Below are 11,758 nucleotides of genomic sequence, written 5' to 3'. Positions count from 1 at the left end.
TCAGAGCCTGCAGCTCGACCTCCAGCCTGGCCACGGATGTTTGATTCCTGTTGTGATGACCTGGGAGGGAAGACATCAGGGGCTTGGCTACAGGGAGGTGAAGAAGCTGTCTGGAAGAGGGGAGGGGCTCTTCCCTCTTGCCATTGGCGTTTTCCCAAATGATGGGTCTGAACAGTTGTGACACCGCAGACTGGGAGATACAAAGCCACAAGGAGACCGTGTAAGTCAGCATGGGCTCAAATCCTCATCGGCCGCATACGATTTTCCACGTCGAGTAGAGAAGAGAACTGTCCAGTGCACAGAGCGGCAGTGGGAGAGATGAAGTCAGGAAGTCCTTGCACAGAGCTGGCCTAAGGCTCAGTGAATGGTGTTTCCTATTATGACATCCTGGAGTATGTCTATTTACTGCGACATAAATTCGCCCTTTTAACCACAAACTTCCAGCCTTGAGCTTAGGGAGACACTGCCCCTGCATGCAGTCTGGCTGTGCAGCCCTGGGGGGCTTAAACACCAGAAATGTATTCTCCCACGGTTCTAGAAGCTGGAAGTCCAACATCAAGGTGACACGGAATTGGTTCCTCCTGGGGCCTCTCTCCTTGCCTTGCAGAGGGCCTGCGACTGTCTGTGTCCTCACATGGCCTTTCCTCTGCATGCTTGCTTGCCAGTGTCTCTCTCTGTGTCCAAATTTCCTCTTCTCCTAAGGACACGAATCAGATTGAATTAGGGCTCACTTTAACTCAATCACCTGCCTCCAAATACAGTCACGTTCTGAGGCACCGGGGGCGAGGGCTTCGACGGACGAATTTCGAGAAGGGGGATACAATTCAGCACATATAACAGGCTCCTCCTGTCCCCTACGTCCTCATCCGTGTAAGTGGGGAAATGGGGGAGGGGGTACCCTAGACCAAAACACCCCTTTGCCTCCACCCACAGCCTTTTGCAAATCCTGCTCCAAAGTTCACGGCCTCCTCTCCCAGACCTTCCAGATTTGCAATCCAGAGCCTACCCGCATCTTTCAAGCCCCAGGGTCACAGCCAATAACCTGCTTCGGCCCCTGCATGGAAACACAGAAATGGTTTGCGCTCCGGAAAAGTCTTCAGAGGAAGCAAGGTCCCCACAGTGAAGGGGGGTGGGGGTTGAAGCTGTTGTTTTGTTTGGTTTATTTATTTGTTACTTGGTTCCGAGTCATCGCCCTTTGGGCCAGGAGGGTCCTGTTCTCTTTGCCGCCATGTCGCTTGGGATTTTGCAAGCTTAGGAGACATGTCGCTACCCCCCTCCCCCACCCCCAAATGTCCCCCCTCTCCCTCCTCTCTCTCTCTCTCTCTCTCTGTCTGTCTTTTTTCACACGGCGCCCACAAATCAGGGGTAGGACAAAGTCTTCAGTGAAGGGGGGAATACTGGGGTCATCCTTTATTAAGAAGAAAGCTATTGAAAACACTCGAACATATTGCGATTAAAGCCTTGAAAGGTGTTTCCCTCGTTAGTGTAAAAGGAGAGAGGGGAGCTGGCAATCTTGTTGACCAGCGGTGGCAATTTATTTTAAACTGTCCATTTTCTGGATGTCAGAGGACGACTTTTATGTATAATCTTATTTCCAATTTCAACAAAGAACACTTCACTCATGTTCTGTGCGGAGTTTTTTTTCTTTTCCATAGACAATAACGGATTATAAAAGCCGTCCTCCGCCACCCACCCCACCCCATCTCGTAGTGGTGTTGACATATGGAAATGAATCAAAATGTAATACGCATAATTACAAGCGTTGTAAGCAGGGTACAATTAGTGTCTCTTCAAACCAATGTTGTAATCAAAAGACACCACTAAAACAGTCCCAAAAGTGAGGAGACTATCCGTGGGATTCGACACGGATTGGAAGGAATTTTTTTTTTCTTTTTTTCTTCTTGTCTCCTGTGGAGAGAGACGAAAGTCACCTCCTATTCTATTCCTGAGTGGGTACAGAGAAATCAATTCTAATTATTTTCTCCACCCATCGAGTTGAACACAGACAAGGAAACCTTGCTTTAAAAATAAATCCGGCCATGTTGGCAGGGGGTATCTTTTCTGAAACATGTAAATGGAGGGTGTCTTTTAAGGTCATGTACTGCTGGGAGGTATCGTGTGACAAGCTGGTGAACTGGGGCCCTGTGGGCAGAATTTTGTCACCTGGATGCCTTTCTGTTTAGCTTACAGGGCATTTGGGGATGGGTGGCTGCTTTTTTTTTTGTTTGTTTTCATGGTTGTGGATGTTCATTTGGTTTTAATAGTGAATCTCTTGCCAGCATTGACAACTCAGGAGGGGTTCTTGTGATCAATAGGATTTTCATCTTCTCCTGAAAATTGATGTGAGCTGTCCCCGGAGGACCCATACCCTCCCAAGACACCATCGTCCTCTTCTGTCCCAGCCCCTGGAGGCACCTTAGCCCCATCCCACCCCCGTTACTGAATGTCATGGGCCAAAGGGGCTCCATTCGCCCGCCATTTGCAAGGAAACCACCATGCACCAGCCGCTTCAGCTCTGACTTTGTGCACTGCCTTTCTAGGCCCTTTCATCCCTCAGAAGTTCACTTCCCACCTGAGAATTCCCATCATCTCCCCCCTCCAAGCTCAGTTTGGGTGTGTCTTGTGCCAGAAATCTTTCGCTGACTCTGCTCACCCGTCTTCCCCAAGGCTAATCCGAGCAGCAGCAGTCATTCTTGACCTTGCTCCTGCCTCCTCTACACCCTCCCCACCCCCCCACCCCCTCCCCTGTGCCGTTCATTTGGGCATCTCTCCTTTGCCTGGAGCTCCCAGAAAGTGAGGTCCCTTGCCTTTTCAATGGCTGCATCCCAAATGCCTAGCATAGAATCTGGCACATGGGAGGTGTGAAGTCCTTGTTTGGATTTCTGAATGAATTATTCAGTGAAGGCTGCCTCTTTGTTGTCTCCTAAGTGAGGCTGGAATAAGAGAGAAGGGGAAAGTGATAGTGACTGAGAACCCGCTACGTGTCTGCCGCCTGGTCCGTGTGGCCTCCCAGGAAGAAGAGAGCATACCCGGGCTCACCTTCCACCTCAAAATTGATCACCTATCAAGATACTTACCCCCTCACCCCCCAAAAACAAGTTCTCATTGTCAGATAGACTCTGATACCTAAAGTATTTGCACATATCAATATCAATCAGCATCTACATCCATACCTATATCCCTATCTATATGTGTAGGTATGTCTATATGGGTAATATCTTCTGTCCAGATCCCCTTTCCCGCACTGGGCAGCTCACAAGAACAAATGTTTGGAAACTACTTAAAGGTCCAGCACCGGGGCACCAGTTCAACAAACTGTGGTATATTTGAGTCCTGGAATATTCCAAAACCATGAACGTATAGAGGGTCATATACCGACACGGGGAAAGGATCCCACTTGCCGTGACCGGACACGAGGGTGACCCACGTGTACAACCCAGCACTCTTCATCTAGAAATACGCACAGAGAGGTATTTAGCAGAGTTTCAGCCAAGTGTAAAGAGCGATCTTCCTAGGCAGTAGACTTTCTGCTGACTTGGGTTTATAAGTTTCCATTATCTTTAGCATCTTTAATGTTAATTATGTTCCCCCACCACCACCACTGAAGCAATAAATTGATTGTAAATGCATTGCTGTGGCATCCACGCTGTCCTTTCGCTCCTGTTCGGTTGCCCAAACTTTCTGCCAGGTGTCATCATCCTCAGCCACACACCCCCAGCATGCGATGGACTGGGTCTGGGCCAATCTCTCGCAATTTGGCAAATGCTCACTTGACTCTGTTCGTGTTTTTCAGCTCCAAGAGTCAGGGCTCCCTTGTTAGGCTGGACTGAGCAAATATTTGATCCTGATACTGGGTCATCAAAAGTTTGAATGCAAGATGGCCACAGACAGAAACTAGATGAAGGTCCATTCTGTGCAGATGGGGAGGCCGAGAGCCGCGGACACGTTGATGATAGCAGGAAGTCAGAGACCGACTCGCGGGGTCAGAACCCTGGCTCCGCCACTTCCTGGCTGTATAATTTCCAGACGGCGCTGGTGCCTCTCTGTGCCTGCCTGCACTTTGCGCTTCCTCTTCTGGAAGACTGGAGTCATGGCCAGAGGTCGTTTCGATGATTAAACGTGCCAGTGACTGGGGCCTGAGCTTTGGAAAATGGAAAAACCCTATCGAGATGAGGGTGGCCGCCGTTGAACTTGAACCGGTTTCCCCAACTCTAGGAAAACATATCTATCATAAAAAGTGTAGTCATCAGAATGCCGTGCTCCTGAGAGGCAGATGCCATTGTCACGGGCTCCCGGACTTGACGTCCTTCCTGCCTGGCCGGAGAGGGCAGGGCACGATCTTCTCTCCCCTGGGGTCTACTGTCCCTCAGCCCAGGGCTGGACAGGGTCTCACGGGCTGTCGGTCTGGAGCAAGAGCGTCAGGCAGGCCATTTCTATTCAGCCCCAGAGCCTCCTTGATGCGAGGGAAGGTGGGGAGGATGCAAAAAGGAGGAAAAATCAGGGGCGCCTGGGTGGCGCAGTCGGTTAAGCGTCCGACTTCAGCCAGGTCACGATCTCGCGGTCCGTGAGTTCGAGCCCCGCGTCAGGCTCTGGGCTGATGGCTCGGAGCCTGGAGCCTGTTTCCGGTTCTGTGTCTCCCTCTCTCTCTGCCCCTCCCCCGTTCATGCTATGTCTCTCTCTGTCCCAAAAATAAATAAAAAACGTTGAAAAAAAAAAATTTAAAAAAAAAAAAAAAAAAAAAAGGAGGAAAAATCAACTCTAGGTCAGCAGGGAGGCTGGCCCGGGGCCCAGTCGGGGGGAACCTCTCTGGAAAGGGCTCCCACCCTGCCGGCTCTCCCACAATGCACCAGGTGCCTTCCGCTGATAAGACCAGGCTGAGCAGCCTTGAGGCGCGTGACAGGAATAGGCGAGAGATGTGTCTATTCTTGAGGGCCGCGAGAGCAAACCCGGGCTCGATGAAGAGCAGGCCGATAAGACAGAAGCAGTCAAGGCCTAGGGTGTGTTTTTTTTTTGGGGGGGTGGTTTGTTGTGGTGGGGGTGGTGGTTTTGTCTCGTGTTCCTTTCTTATTAAGGGAGAGAGAACAGGTGGCCCCCCACCAGCCAGGGATGGATGAAATCCAAGCACGTTTATGGAAGACACCCAGAACGAGTCCTCGGGGTGCCTGTGTGGCTCAGTCAGTTAGGCGTCCAACTCTTGACTTCGGCTCAGGTCATGATCTCGCCGTTCGTGAGTTCGAGCCCCGCGTCAGGTTCTGTGCTGGCGGTGCAGAGCCTGCTTGGGATTCTTCCTCTCTCTCCCTCCCTCTCTCTCTCTCAAAATAAATAAATAAATATTTTTTTTAAAAAATGAAAAACATAAGAACAAGCCCGACACTGAAATCCCAAAGGTGCTTTCTTGCCTGGTGTGACATTGTGAGAAATTTTTGTTTCTTCTTTACCTTTTGCTGAATTTTCCAGATTTTTTTTTTTTTGCCATGATGAAACATTGTGTTTATCATCAGGAAAAAAAAATAAGTTGTTTTTGAATGTACGTGTTGGGTGTCATTTCATACTGGCTCCTAAGCATGGTCCCAGGAGAGGGAGACTGCATGTTTTCTGTGACATTCTCCTGACGTGATGCCGTTCATCAGAAGATGCATGGGAAGAGGGTTGTGTGCCCCCTCACCCCAACCTGCTGCTGGGGGAAATGTTCTGGAAAACTGTTCCAGAAAACAGCTTGCCACTTTCTTATACAGTTTACACGTAACATATGACCCAGCAATCCCACTTCTGGGTATTTATTATAGAAAAGTGAGGGACGCCAGGATGGCTCAGTCGGTTACGCATCTGACTTTGACTCATGTCATGATCTTGAAGGTCGTGAGTTAGAGCCCTGCAATGAACTCTGTGCTGACAGCTCAGAGCCTGGAGCCTGATTGGGATTCTGTGTCTCTGCCTCTCTCTGTCCCTCCCCTGCTTGCTCTCTCTCTCTCTCTCTCTCTCAAAAATGAACATTAAAAAAGAAAAAAAAATATTTTATAGAGAAGTGAGAACTTATCTTTACATAAACACCTGTATGTGGATACAAAGCATCTTTGTTCATCACCTCAAACAGGAACTAACTTGACCTTCATTGGGTGAACGGTTCAGCAAAAGATGGTATGCCCATACAAAGGAATACTATTCAACAACGAAAAGGAGCAGACTATATAGATACATGCATTACCTTGGATGGATCTTGGGAGCATTGTGCCAAGCGAGAAAAAAAGCCAATCCTGAAAGTTTGTGTGTTATACGATTCATCTTGACATGAACGTTCAAATATGAAGAAGAGAATGCTGTATATAAAAATTCTCTGTATGGAAACCAATTTGACAATAAATTTCATATATTGAAAAAAAATAAAAAATAAAAATAAATAAAAATTAAAAAAATTAAAAAAAATAAAAATTCTCAAAGTGACACAGGTATAGCCAGATAGATCAGATGGGTGGCTGCTGGGCATTAGGATTGCGGTGGGGTGTGACTATTTCGGGTTGAGGGAAGGAGTTTCTTTGCGGTGATGGAGCAGCCTGTATCTTGTTCATGGTGACGGTCCCTCAAATCCACACGTGTGGCAGAATTTCACAGAACTGGACACAAAAGAAAAATAAGTACACGTAAAACCAGTGAAATCCACACTAGGTCATGTTCGAGTTAATAGTATTGTACTATTGTCAACTTTCTGGCTTTGGCCATTTTTATTATGGCTATGTAGGATATTATCGTTGGGGGAAGCGAACACAGGAACCCTTGTTACTATTTCCACAAGTCCTCGTGAACTATTCACTGTTCCATTTTTTTTTTTTTAGTTTTTTTAATGTTTATTCATTTTTGAGAGACAGAGAGAAACAGAGTGTGAGTGGGGGAGGGGCAGAGACAGAGAGAGACTTAGAATCTGAAGCAGGCTCCAGGCCCTGAGCAGTCAGCACAGAGCCCGATGTGGGACTCGAACCTACAAACCGTGAAATCGTGACCTGAGCCAAAGTCAGACACTTAACCAACTGAGCCACGCAGGTGCCCCCCATTAACTGTTTAACATAAAACAGTATTCTTCCTTTTTTCAGGTGGCCGGGAAGATGGTGGACATTCGCACTGAGCGGGCCAACCAAGGCAGCCAACCACCTTTCACAATAAGAAGAGGGTCCTGCTTGGAGAAACTGGCAAGGAGAAGCTGCAAAATACTACAGAAACACGGGTCTGGGCTTCCAGATGCCCAAGGAAGCCACTGAGGGCGCTTACGTTGGCAAGAAATACCCCTTTTCTGGTCATGTCTCCATCCAAGGGTAGATTCTCGTCTGGGGTGGTGACAACGATACAGACACAGAGGACCATTGTCATCCACCAAGATGGCCTCGCTACATCCAAAAGTGCAACCGCTTCAAGAAAAGCCACAAGAACGTGTCTGCGCACTGTCCCCCTGCTTCGGGGATGTCCGGGTTGGCGACATGGTCACAGCGGGCTAGTGGCAGCCCTTGAGTAAGACTGAGTGCGTCGACGTACTCAAAGTCACACAGGCTGCTGGCCCCAAGAAGCCACTCCCGAAGTTCTGAGACGAGATGTCTGCTCACGGCCCCGGAGAAAATAAAGTTATTTTTCCCCTAAAAAAAGAAAATGAAGTAAAATAAAATAAAACACTATTAAAAACAAAAATTAGAAAAAATAAAAGTCTATGTCTCAATGGCCCTAGAGGTAGTGGAGGATTATTCCAATGAACCATAAGATGTGGTTCATCATCGCACTGAACCATCCACAAAGCCACCATTAGTGATCAGCAGCTCAAGCACCAGCGGGTCCTGGAAGTCTCACCGACAAGAGCTAGTCATTGCTACCCCCATCGTAAACCATAAGAATAAAATAGAATCCAACATCTCTCTTAAGATAATGTCAATAGCAGAATTGCCCAGGGTTAAGAGTATGGCGTCAGGATCCAGGAAAATCTGGGTTGATGCAGGCGAATCGACCAAACTGTGTGGCCTCAGGCAAGTTTATGTTCCTTGCTTCTCCGAAGGACTTAATATTAATATAAAAATGAGGTGACTCAGGATCCTTTCAGATTTGAGCGACAGAAATCCCACACAAGCAGCTTGAGAGACAGGGAATGTAGCAGGTCACAGAACTGTAACGTTCAAGGAGTCTCTAGCTGCAGGAATGGCTGGATCTAGGTGCTCAGAGGGTGCTCTCAGGACTGTCTTATCGCTACTCTGAGTTCCTTGTGTTTGTTTCATTGTTAGGCAAGACCTTACCTCCTGGTAACAAACGTAGTGCCAATAGCTCCAAGCCTCTCTCCTCTTAGCTCAGCAATCGTCATTGAAAAGAACATCCCTTTCTCAATAGTTACATCTAAAGTCCTGCAATTAAGCCTTATCTCTGGTGTATATCACATTCTCACCCCCGTCAGTCAGTGACACCCAGAGGCATGGAATACACTGACTGGTCAGACCCGAACCGTAGCCAGATTCCTTCTCTTCCAAGCAAGCTGAGAACACGGGGATACAGAACATGTCAGAAGCACACAGTGACTTATTTTTTTTTCTGGAGGAAAATCAATGTATCTTTAGCAGATAGAAGGAGGAATGGAAGCCAGGCTGGTAAAACCAACAGATGTCCAGCAGAGAGGAAAATAGCATCATTATAAGGATAAAATATTACATGAGACAGCTCATGCAAACCACGTGGAAGGTGGCAGGTGTTTATGAGGAGATTAACAAAGAGGTTTTCTTTGTGCCACTGGTCACCATTGCTGATGAGAAGAATCAGGTACATTGGAGAATCCAGCCGGCTTCGCCATGTACACAGGTTATAGCTGCATTTCAGGCTGGTCCCTCAGCAGCACCCGGCTGCTTTTTCTTCCTGAGCGCTCCGCAACCCCAAGCCTCCTTCCATTCGGTCCCCATTTGAGGTTTTGTCTTCCCTACCAGACTGACTGCCTTCAGAGAGTCTGATTCCTTCTCTGCTCTAAAAGTCAGACCCAGTCAGCATGACTGGCGCCGTGCCACGCACAGTGCTAGACGTTCTTCATTGCAATTGTTGCCCCAACCCGGGACGGATGGCAGATGGCCTTGCTCCATTTGGCAGGTGAGCAAACTGAGTTTCAGAGAGAGCGGCGCATAGTTTGCAAGTGGCACAGCCGGGTGGATCTCAAACCCAAAGGCTCCAAATGCCTTTTGCTTCCGAAGAAAGCCCCCCAGGGTCTCCAAGATTTCACCAGTGAAACTCACCTGGCAAAGCTGACCTAAGCCTGGAGCTTCCCTGCACCTGCTCCCCAGAATTCCTCATTCCTGTCCTAACGGGGCTCCTGTTTCTCTCTTTTTAGGAGGCTGATCTGCTGGAGGCCTGGGCTTTAATATCGCTGTGAGCCAAGCTGAGGTGAAGCGGTTAGCAGCTCCATTCACACCGGCCCAGGAATAGCATTTGATCCTGAGCACCACGCTAGGGCAGGGGGACCCATTTCACTGGGGCTGGGGAACCCTGGTGCGTGCCTAAGACATTATTAAAGTAAAGTATGTCGGTTCTGCCCGGCCAGCCGGTGGAATGCAAATCAGGAAACGTCTTTTTGGTGGCCGGATTCGGGGTTGGGGCCGAGGAAGTCCCCACATCTCCCAAGCTAAGCGCACATGTTCTCTTTCCACTCAGTTTCTCTCCTTTCAACTCATACGCACAGGTGCACACAGGCACGCACATCCACATACGTGCATGCCCGTGGGCTATTTTCTTCCTCTTAATTAAAGTGATATAAAAAAAAAAAAAGCTCCTTTTGTTTATCTTCATCTTTTCCATCTTTTTCCTGGGAAGGTTGGTTGCTGGCGGCTTATTCTGTGTGCATGCGCACACGTGTGTGCGTGGGTGTGTGGGTGTGTGTGCGCGTGCGTGGGTGCGTTTCCTGGTCATTATTTTTCCCAGCTGCATCTCCACAATGAGTACAAATTCAACCACGTTTGGAAAATAAATAGTGCCAGCATCACATTTGTTAAAAGCGGAGCCCGTGGTCGAGATCAGCCTGGCTGTTGGGTACCTTGCTTCGTTCTTGGGAGACACAGAATAATTCACCCGGCCGGGTTCTCGGGCTAATCTAGGAGCAGAGCGAGCGTTCCATGGCCCCCACAACGCACAGATTTCCTGGGTGTCTTTGTTTCCCGGTGCGATTAAGGTTGGACACCCAGAAGGGGTGACGTGTTTAGCTCCAACCACCGTGCTTGGTGACTTCTGATTGTTTTAAGAAAATTTCAAGAGCTGGGATGTACTGAGGGCCTACTATATGCCAACGACTGTGTGATCCCTATCTACACCGGATCCCCTTTTCCAGGTAGATTCACCCACGACCACATATAAAATCAGCTATCCAAGGAGCTCTTGGTAATAACAGGAATAATAATAGCTAACATTTATTTGCAAGCTCTCTTCTAGGCAGTATGCAAATCATTACAGCATATTAGTATTTTGGAGATTAATATTGCATAGTATTAATGTTTTTGTCTTAATGAGAAGTATTTTGAACACAGAGACAAGAACACAGAAAATACAACAAACACCGGCTTTTAATAATCTTAACCTAATGCTGTACTTCCTCTAGATCACCTCCTTCTGGAATAAGACATTACCGATAGAGCTGAGTCCCCTGCATGCACCCAGATTCCAGTTTTGTCCCCAAACCTCCCCCCAGGAGCCTAAATTTGGAGTTTATTATGGCAATAGATGTTTTTGAATGTTTATTACATGATTATGCATCCATAAACGTTACATCTTGTTGTTCATGCAGATTTTTAAGTTTCTCCTAATGGTGTCTAGCTGAACACATTCTGTATCTTGCTGTTTTCTTCCCACTGTGCATAGATGATCAATTTAATCCTCACGACGGGCTCAGGGGGCTGGTGCCATTTTACAGATGAGAAGATTGAGGCACAGAGGGGATAAAACACTTGTACTCACATGTCTTAAAGCTAAGCAGGTGTCTAAACAGTGACTGAGCAGCTCTCCTATTGAGTACACACCCAAAAGAAATGAGCATTTGGGGGGATACTAAAGACACGCAGAAGAATTTTCATGAGATCTTTATGCGTACGAGCTAAAAATTAGAAACATCCCATAAGCCCATCAACAGGAGAATGGATAAACACACTGCAGTGAAGTCACGTGACGCACCATTACACGGCAGTGAGAAGGGGTGGGCTACCAGCTCCCAACAGCATAGACGCGCCTCCTAGATGCAACACTGAATGAAAGAAACCAGACAGGGGCGCCCGGGTGGCTCAGTCGGGCAAGCGGCCAACTCTTGACCTCGGCTCAGGTCGTGATCTCATGGTTCATGTGTTCGGTCCCCGAGTTGGGCTCTGTGCTGACAGTGCAGAACATGCTTGGGATTCTCTCTCTCCCTCTCTCTCTGCCCTCCCCTGCCCATGCTCGCTCTCTCTCTCTCTCCCAAAATAAATAGATAGGGGTGCCCGGTGGCTCAGTTGGTTAAGCATCTGACTCTTAGTTTCCGTTCAGGTCATGATCTCACAGTTCACGAGTTCAAGCCCTGCGTTGGGTTCTGCACTGAAAGCCCGGAGCCTGCTTGGGATTCCTCTTTCCCTCTGTCTATGTCCTCCCTGGCTTGCCCTCGTTCTCTCTCTGTCTTTCAAAAATAAATAAATAAATAATAATTTAAAAATAAACATATATGTAAAGAGACTCACAGAAAGGGAGCCTACTGTGTGTCCCCATGTATACAGAAGTTCAAAAACAGATGATAGTAGGGGTC

The 11,758-nt window shown here is 47.9% G+C and overlaps 1 pseudogene; it reads left to right on the top strand.

Moving 5' to 3' along the window:
* Positions 1–6,924: 6,924 nt before the first annotated feature.
* Positions 6,925–7,578, top strand: LOC131490599 (small ribosomal subunit protein uS17-like; annotated as a pseudogene).
* The last annotated feature ends 4,180 nt before the right edge of the window (positions 7,579–11,758 follow it).

The sequence above is a fragment of the Neofelis nebulosa genome, chromosome 11, assembly GCF_028018385.1.
Source record: "Neofelis nebulosa isolate mNeoNeb1 chromosome 11, mNeoNeb1.pri, whole genome shotgun sequence".
NCBI lineage: Eukaryota > Metazoa > Chordata > Mammalia > Carnivora > Felidae > Neofelis > Neofelis nebulosa.
This window is presented reverse-complemented; position numbering and strand designations above follow the sequence as displayed.